General features: G+C 42.0%; 1 long non-coding RNA gene across 2 annotated transcripts in view; it reads left to right on the top strand.

Annotated features, from left to right (window-relative positions):
- Positions 1–266: 266 nt before the first annotated feature.
- The window catches only part of LOC310677209, a 38400-nt gene continuing 29862 nt past the window's right edge, over positions 267–8804 (top strand). For both annotated transcript variants that reach the window (XR_014510986.1, XR_014510987.1), the window contains exon 1: positions 267–552. This is a non-coding gene — a long non-coding RNA (uncharacterized lncRNA). The remainder of the gene's footprint in view (positions 553–8804) is intronic.

Raw genomic sequence — 8804 nt, 5'->3', positions numbered from 1 at the left:
AGTGTGGTGCTACCTTTAAGGGAGACATGAGGTGCAAAGTTGTTCTGTTTATTGCTCCAGGCAGCTGTTTCAGTGATTACTTTCATCTGACCCTTATCAGCGTCAAACCAGAAAGTTTACTTAAACTTAGTTAAACTTACAAACATGCGCCCCCACAGCCATAGACATGCTGATACACAGGCAGACAAATAAACATTTCTAAACATTCCTGGGTGGTGGGCGAAAGCTTTTTCTGAGAAACAGATCTTCAGACAGTGAGAACCCATCACACGCACAGGAAGTAGAGAGTCAATCTAAACATTGCAGTTTCCATAAGAACCAGAAAACCATCAACTGTCGTCAGAAAGAGGGCAATGTGCAGTTTAAGATGTCAATAGAGTAAACCTAGCTGTTTGTCTGCTGGCTGAACCTCATCTTTGCCCACAGCTCCAGCTTACTGACATTTGAATTGTTATTGGAATGGGATGGATGTCCTCTTGAGAGTCGCTGCATTTCTGGGAATTCTCTCAATAGTATTACTGGTGGTGAAGTGGCATGCCCCAACAATTGCAGGTTGGCTTTCCAAAGAACTTACTGTTGCAACTTCCTGAGTTCTTGAGATAGCAGGTGTCTAAAAACTAATTTCCATGCAAATAGTTTGCGCTGGCGTTGCCAAATGTTATTGGGTTGTTGCTGTTTTTAAGCTCTAATTGAAATTTTTGAATGCTTTTGGCCAATATGTGTTTATGATGACAATGTTGCATGGCACTTTACAATGTGAAAAAAAGTCAAAAGGGGCTTAAAATCTAAAAATATGTCATGTGGGAAATGGGAGGTGCGAGGCGGGCTAAATAGACAAGGAGTATGCATTTGTTTCAGTTAAATGATGTACGTAGCTTTGTTATAGCATTATGTATGGACTGATATGATGCGCCAAAGTCTTCGTGGCTTTGCAGAGAAATTTGAAGAGATGGCATCACACGGATCTTGTGCATCAGATAAGGCAGCAAGGGGGAAAGCTGGCATTGTTTTCGGTGGAAATGCAACCTTTTTGGACCAGAGGGCACATTTGAAATCTGAGAGTGTGTTGTGGGTGCCAACAGATAGCGGGGAAACCCATGGGAGGTGGAACTCATTTAGCATCCTCCCATCTAAAAGTGGCTTTGCAGGTGAAGGCTGTTGAGAGGTGGTGAATAGGCTTGAATACCAAAACTCTGGAGACACAACTTAATGTCTTCCATAGACAAAACCCAAGTGTCTTTCATAGACTGTTGAATGTATTTGCTTTAATGCAAGCAGATGCTTCTCTTTGAAAGGGAGGTCAGTCTCTTGATTTAAAGGTCCACTAATCAAGCTGAGGTGAAAGGCCTTCCCACCCACCACCTACTTTGGTCTTTGAAGCATTCTTTGCACACCATCACTGGGAACATTAGGAAGGCCTTTGGTGCGCGATGGCATTTCTCTATGTGCCAGAGGCTCTGGCAGATCAAAGGACACATCGTTTCAAATAGTTTGTGGCTTATCAAATGCTTATCCTAGAACTACTGACCTCTCAATCATTTATTAACAAACCTCCATCCAACAACCTTTTGCCTCATGTTGTCTGGGGAGAAACCGCTTACATGGTTCGAACAGTTTATACAAAAAAGGACCCAGATTCTGACCTTCCTGGGTTCACCCAGTTTCCTTGTATTAAAGAAGATTAATTAAAGAAACAAGCCCAGTTTGCCTAAAATGTGTTTAAGATAGGAAAGCCCCAATTAGTATAATGACATAGAGCAAAAGTAATGATGCGGTTACCGGTTATGCATTCCTGGCGTACTGTGAAGAAAACTGTCTCAGAAATCAAACTTAAGTGAAATATCTGACAGGAAGAGAGTAATTCTAGTAGTTATGCTACCAGGACCCATTCAACCCCAGCATGCAGCAACATCTGAGTGTGCTACCGCTGGCCATGGTACTTTCTTTGTTTTCAAATTGAAGAGAGAGACCTTAGCTTGTGAAAAAGCTAAGGTGGAATCTAGACACACTTTAAAGAAAATGTTGTAAAAATGTTTTTTAATTTTTTTTAGAAAAATATATTGAATTTGCCATAGCTCACCATCGCCATCTAGTGTCACATTTGTACAATGCACTTTACAACACACTTAAAATGTTTTATTTGCAGCTGTATAGCTGAGTCCCAAGTTTTTAAAAGTAACTACTTTAGTGTGCTACTTCATAGCTAGTAGCTGAACTGTACAGTTACATGGCTGCATATGTCTTTTTTGTAAACCTTTTGAGTTTGTTTGTTTTTTGCAATCAAGCTGTGAATAAATATTGTGAGATTAAACAAATAAACAAATTATGTGCAAGTCTTCTCCATATGCTTAGGTCTTCTGAAGAGGCGTACTAGCTTTTTGGAACTGTATGCAAGGAGCAGGGACTTATTGGTGGTGGTGCTGTCATTATGGACTTTGCTTTCCAGGGACGGAATCGGTTTATTAGAGGACCACTTTGCTTGTTCTCTGTGGCCTTCAGACTATTGCATTTAGAAAGGCCTCTGGGGATAATGGGCTGAGACGGCTGGTTGATTGTAGTGCTGCCATTTTGACAGCTATGATTTCAGTGTGTTTCTTCTATTGCTTTGTATTGGTTCTTGTGCCTTTAAATGGACTTTAACTGGTTTTGCAGTACATAATTTTTCTCCTGGTCAAAAGTTGAGAAATAAATTGGAAATAAAAATATATTAGATTAAATTTAAAGGGTTCCTCTCATTGATGGTGGTTAAATGTGTATTAAATTAAGCTGTTGCTATAGGCCTGTATATTTTCAATGCAAAGCACTTAATTAGAAATATGCATGGATGGGCATTGGTCTAATCACATAACTAATGACCTAGTCCGCTCAGAATCTCCAGTCTTTGTTCATGTGGTAGAGTCTGTTTTGGATTGGAGCCATCATTTCCATCTCTGGCTTAACTGGATAATTTATATCTCCATATGAAGTAGGCTGCAAAGACAGACATATCATGTTCTATAGTGCCATTCACATTATCGCTTTTAGTGGACTGTCAGTTGTCATTGCCATTAGAAACCCTAATTTTTCATGGCCATATAATTTGATGTTTTGAATTACACGGGGCTTAGGCTCTTTATTTCCCCAAAGCATGACAGTTCCTGAATTAAGCTACCTCATATTAGGAGGACTTTTTTAAAAAAGAAACAAGCCGTGAAATAGGAGGCTTGTTTTTAAAAGATTATTTTAAATAATCTATGGGTTTTCTCCCCCCTTTCTTTTTTACTTGCAGAGTAGCATAAGGAAGCTGAGCAGGGCAAAATGAAGGCAGGGTTCATGCTTGCTAGTAGAGGTTTAAGGGGTTCAAACTATCCTAAACATCTTTGCAGAAGCTTAAGAAAAGCTTGGCCTTTCACTCAATATGAAAAAAACCCCAAAGTGCTGCACCAACAAGCACAAAACAATCCCTCTGCAGTGCCACAAATCCAACTTAATGATGTAACGTTGGAAAGTGTCGGTCAGTTTTCCTACCTGAACTGTTATCTTTCCACAAGGGCAAACACTGATGCTGAAATCCAGCATCGCCTGAGCTCTGCGAGTGCAGCTTTCTCCTGATTGAATCACAGAGTGTTTGAGGACCAGGACATTCTTAGGGAAACCAAAATGCTTGTTTACAAAGCTATTGCACTATAAACTTTGCTGTATGCTTGTGAAATGTGGATCACTTATAAACGCCATATCCTCGAAAGTCTCTGAAAAGTTTTACATATCACTTGGAAAGACAGGGAAACTAATGTCAGTGTACTGGAAGAAGCAAAGAAAACCAGTATCAAAGTAATGATTCTTCAATATCAACTTTGTTGGACTGGTGATGTTGTTCGGATGCCTGATTATCGTCCTCCAAAGCAACTACTCTATTTCCAACTTAAGAATGGAAAGTGAAATGCTGGTGGACAACAAAAGAGGTTTAAAGACACTCTCAAGGTAAATATTAAAAAATGCAGTATAAGCATGCATAATTGGGAAATGCTGGCCTGCGAGCGTGCCAGTTGGATAATAGTCTCTACCAAAGGCATCATGGACTTTGAAGAAGCACGAAAGGGAGAAATGTGCTAAGAGGAAGGCACGTTTGGCAACTCTCACCCAGAAACCTATGTCCCCACTGTGAAAAGATGTATGGATCCAAAACTGGCCTCCACAGTCACTCACAGACACACCGTTAAGACCATATTCATGAAAGACAATCTTGCTCAGCCAGAAGTGATTGCCAAAGAAGAAGGCGACTGGGGTGGGGATTTTGGGGGGCCCAAGGACTGCATTGACCATTGGCCCATACTCCAGAAACCGCATGTCTGCAGTGAGAGTGGCTAACCCATAGTCTTACACATACAACACACATACAAAGACACACAGTGCTCTCTGCTTATCAAAATGATCAATCTGATAACCAGGAAGGGAGTGGCGTGCCTTCCCACCATGGTCTGCATTAAGTAATGGGTTGACAAAGCAGACGGCACAGAGATTTCTCCAAGTGGTTCTTTATAGTAAGCTTGAACTGAGCTGAACTGAACTGGACAGCTCAGCTGGCTTGCTTTTATAGGCAGCCGGCTGTCAACACTGTAACAACAACACCCCAGGGTTTCCCGCCTAAATTAACTGACGTGGACCTGAGTGAAAACTGGCCAGGGTGAGCACTTCAATACATAACGGTCTGGGCTGCCAGGAGAGGTTTAAACATTCCTATACAAATTTAATTAATTATCCCTGTCCACCTCAGCAGTGCCTATTTAAACCCCCTGCCCCTTTGCCATTGCTGTCAAAAAGATCAGTGGGATCTTGCAGGGAGAAGAAGAAAAATCTGGGATTTGCAGGTAAGTAATCCACCCCTTGGATGGATCCATGAGTTGTATCCGAGGCTTTTTCATTTATGTCAACCATTTACGTTCATGTTTTGCTAACCGCTCCTATCCCCTGTGGCCCCTTGCAACACCTCCCCTCCCAAAGCTGCTGCTGAGAGTTGGGGGACCCTCTGTATAGGAAATGATGCAGAGGGCTCCAATATCTAGGATCTCGAGTAGGGGGTCAGAGAAAACTGGGTGTGAGAGAGCAAAGAGGCCATTAAATACAATCCCCTGTTGCTTTAGCAGCTCTGGGGTTGGATATGGGCATCAGTCCCACCAATGGCAGAAAAGGGGAGAGGTCTTCTGCTGATTCTCCCCACCCCAACTGCCAGCAGGATCACTCCAGCAGGGTTTGTGGCTAGACAAAGCCTTTCCGTCAATGGAAGGTGAAGTCCTTTGTGTTTTTAGCCAGTGTGGTGTAGTGGTTAAGAGCGGTAGTCTCGTAATCTGGGGAACCGGGTTCGTGTCTCCGCTCCTCCACATGCAGCTGCTGGGTGACCTTGGGCCAGTCACACTTCTTTGAAGTCTCTCAGCCCCACTCACCTCACAGAGTGTTGTGGGGTAGGAAGGGAAAGGAGAATGTTAGCCGCTTTGAGACTCCTTAAAGGGAGTGAAAGGCGGGATATCAAATCCAAACTCTTCTTCTTCTTCTTCTTTTAGACATTTTTAAATGATTCTAGAGTCACCACAACAAGCATTCCAGTACTCAAAGGCTGAATCCCCTGGCAAGTTCTCATTATGTAAACCCTATGAAATGAATAGGAATGGCACAAGGGTAAAGTAGCAGGTCTTAGCAAGACCCCATTTACCAAAACTCCCTAGTTTTTGCTCTTGGTGTTTAACAACAAGAAGCATCTCCCAAACTTAATTAGCTAACCACCATCTGTTGGCAGAAGAATAGCCAAACTTTCAAAGCTCAGCCTTTTCTTCAGGCATCTTCTGTCTGGGGAAAAACGCAACACCTCAGATTTAATGACCTAAACATACAGAACGGGTAGATTAATTAACAGTGCAAACACTTCACTCATCTTTCAGGTAGATGACATTGTAATGATGTGCAAAGGACTTGTTAAGGTATTATCAAGACTGCAATATTTTCATTGCTTAATGAACCTGGTTACCTATACAGATTCAGGTTTGCATGAATTTAATTAACCACATGCTATCATTTCCGCCTGAAAAAAGCAGTGGTGTGAAGTTTGCAAGATTACATTCACTCAATATTGCAGATAAAGATGGTGAATGATATATAAAAAACCTCTGGGACAGGAACCAGTCTTCTTATAGTGTGCAAAGTGCCATGCACGTTGAAGGCTTTATATAAGTAAAAAAGAACAATCAAGTGGTATATGGTCCATTCCTGGGCCCTGGTACCAGAACAAAGAAACAATCAAGTTGTATATAAATTTAAACAAACAAACAAACAGGGATTCCCAGATGGACCACCATCCAAACACTGGCCAGATCCAAATCTGCTTAGCTTCAACAAAGTGACGCATCATGTGCCTTTAAACCACACTGACATTTTTGTTGACTTTGTTGAAATCTCCAGCAATTGGTAAATTTGAAAATTAAAGACAGAGGCCAGCAGACCTTTCAAAACTATGATTATTATTATGACTATTATTAGATTAAATTAAACTTGTTAGCCGATTGCCACCCAAAGGTGCTTTGTGAGCTGTTGTGCAAACTGCAATGCTATTGATGGTCTACTACATGCTATCAAATTGCAAAGGCCATAGGCATTTTCACCTGCTTGCCTAGCCAAATGCAAAGGTCCTAGCATTCAGGCAGGGGGGAATTCTGGAGAAAGTATATTTATGATGTGTGTTATGCCAATAGGATCTCTCTCTCTTTAGTGTATGCCAGGGGTAGGCAACCTAAGGCCCGGGGGCCGAATGCAGCCCAACTGCCTTCTCAATCCAGCCCACAGATGGTCCGGGAAACAGCATGTTTTTACATGAGTAGAATGTGTGCTTTTATTTAAAATGCATCTCTGGGTTATTTATGGGGCACAGGAATTTGTTCAATTTTTTTTCCAAAATATAGTCCGGCCCACCACATGGTCTGAGGGATGGAAAAGGTTGCTGACCCCTGGTGTATGCTGATCATGATCTAGAGCCATGTGCACACAGTGGCTCCCTGTTTTCTAAGAAGAGAAACAGTGGGAAATAAAATTACAGTGTGCTCATTTTGAGATGATAATAGGAAGCAAGGCAGCATGGGCCTTTTGGCCAGTGACTAGGCTATGACTATAACTAAGCTGCACAACAGTGAACATTTACCTGGGAGTAAGCCCCATTAACGAACGTGGGGCTTACTTCTGAGTAACCACGCATGGGACTGCATTGCAAGTATAAACAGCCCAGCATGTTTCGATGGGGTTCTTTAACTACTTATTAACTAAAATATATTCCCTGTTGCTCATATTTATTAAGCGCTGCATGACAGATGACATCATCCTCCCTTAGAAACCTGTAATTTAGAAAACACAAAACATAACTGCGAGGGAAGAAAAAGAGAACATGGTTGGGGGTAGAAATTGTAGGAAAAGAAAAAAGACTTCAAGGACAGCCAAAGAATATAATACCATGGTGAATTGTTTGTATTTCATTGACTTTTACACCTGGGACATTGTCTTTGCAGAGTCTCAAAGAACTTTGACACTGTTTGTTTTTATTCAATTTGGGGGGGGGGGGAATTGTACACTGCCATGTACAATGTACAAGAAATTGCCATGTAGTTTTCAAGCAAAGCCTTTTCATCCAATGATTTGACTAATCTACTTTTAATGCTTCCCAAATTGGTGGCCATCAAATAAATAAAAGGTTGTGCCAACAGCTTCCATTATGTACAAAAGGAAGCAATCCTTTGCTCAGATCCGCCGGGGTTGGGGACTTACACTGACATACTAGCCGCCCAGCTGAGGTGGGAACTAACCATTTGAACCAGAGATCCAGTGGGGAACCGGGGATCCAGTAGGTCTCCAGTTCAGATGGTTACTTCTCTGCTTCAGCTGGGCTAGTATGGCACGGTAGGTCCCCAGCCCCAGCCCAGCCAGAGATCTTCTACCACAAGTCCACCATCCTTGCTCAGCTGGGTTTCAGCTAGCTGAGCTGAGAGTGGCAGATCATAAGCCATTGTAAGCCCTGAGAAAAGGATGGGGGCGGGATGCAAGATTCGATGGTCATTTGGTCACATCCAGCACGGCTCTCCTTACATTGTTGTTATGAGAAAGTCCAATTGAACAAACCAAAGTTTACTTCTGAGTGGGCATGTATAGAATTGCACTGCAAATGATATACTGCATTCTTTACCATCCAATATGGAAAGCTGTGGCTTTGCACAGGAATGCTAAGAACAAAAAACATGCCAAAGTTCCCCAGGCACATATGGCAAATATGTTGTTCACGTTCATCTGCACTCAGCTCACCTTTAATCTCTGACAACTGCCTGCAGTCAGAGTGACCTTAAAGCATAGTATTCTGAAAGGTGCCTGTTTGCCTGCCTATAAACAACACCTGGAGAGCAGAGAATCCGAGCAGCTGCCTCTGCCTCTTTATAGCTTTATTATCTTTTATAATACTGAAAACATTACTGCAGAGGCCAGTCTGCAATCTCTGGTGGGTTTTGCAGATGGCTAGCAGTTGCATGTGCAACTTTTACAACTGTCATCAGAGCACAAAGAACAAATGCAATCATAGGCACTTGCTTTTTTTTATGTAACTGTGTTTTGGTTCAGGAATTGTTTCCGTGTTACCATTTCAGTATCAGTTGGATTTGCAATAGGCTCGAGAATTGCTCTCTACAGAAACCCCATCAAGTTTTGCTTTATTGTGAACTCTGTCTTGGTGGTTAGATGAAGGATAACCTCTGTAATCCTCAGTAGCTGGTATTCAGAGCATACCTGTACTGTGCTATTATAGC

This window comes from Podarcis tiliguerta (assembly GCF_965153285.1).
Source record: "Podarcis tiliguerta genome assembly, chromosome: 5".
In the NCBI taxonomy this organism is placed as follows: Eukaryota; Metazoa; Chordata; class Lepidosauria; order Squamata; family Lacertidae; genus Podarcis; species Podarcis tiliguerta.
The sequence above is the reverse complement of the archived record's forward strand: the minus strand, read 5'-3'. Positions and strand labels throughout refer to the sequence as shown.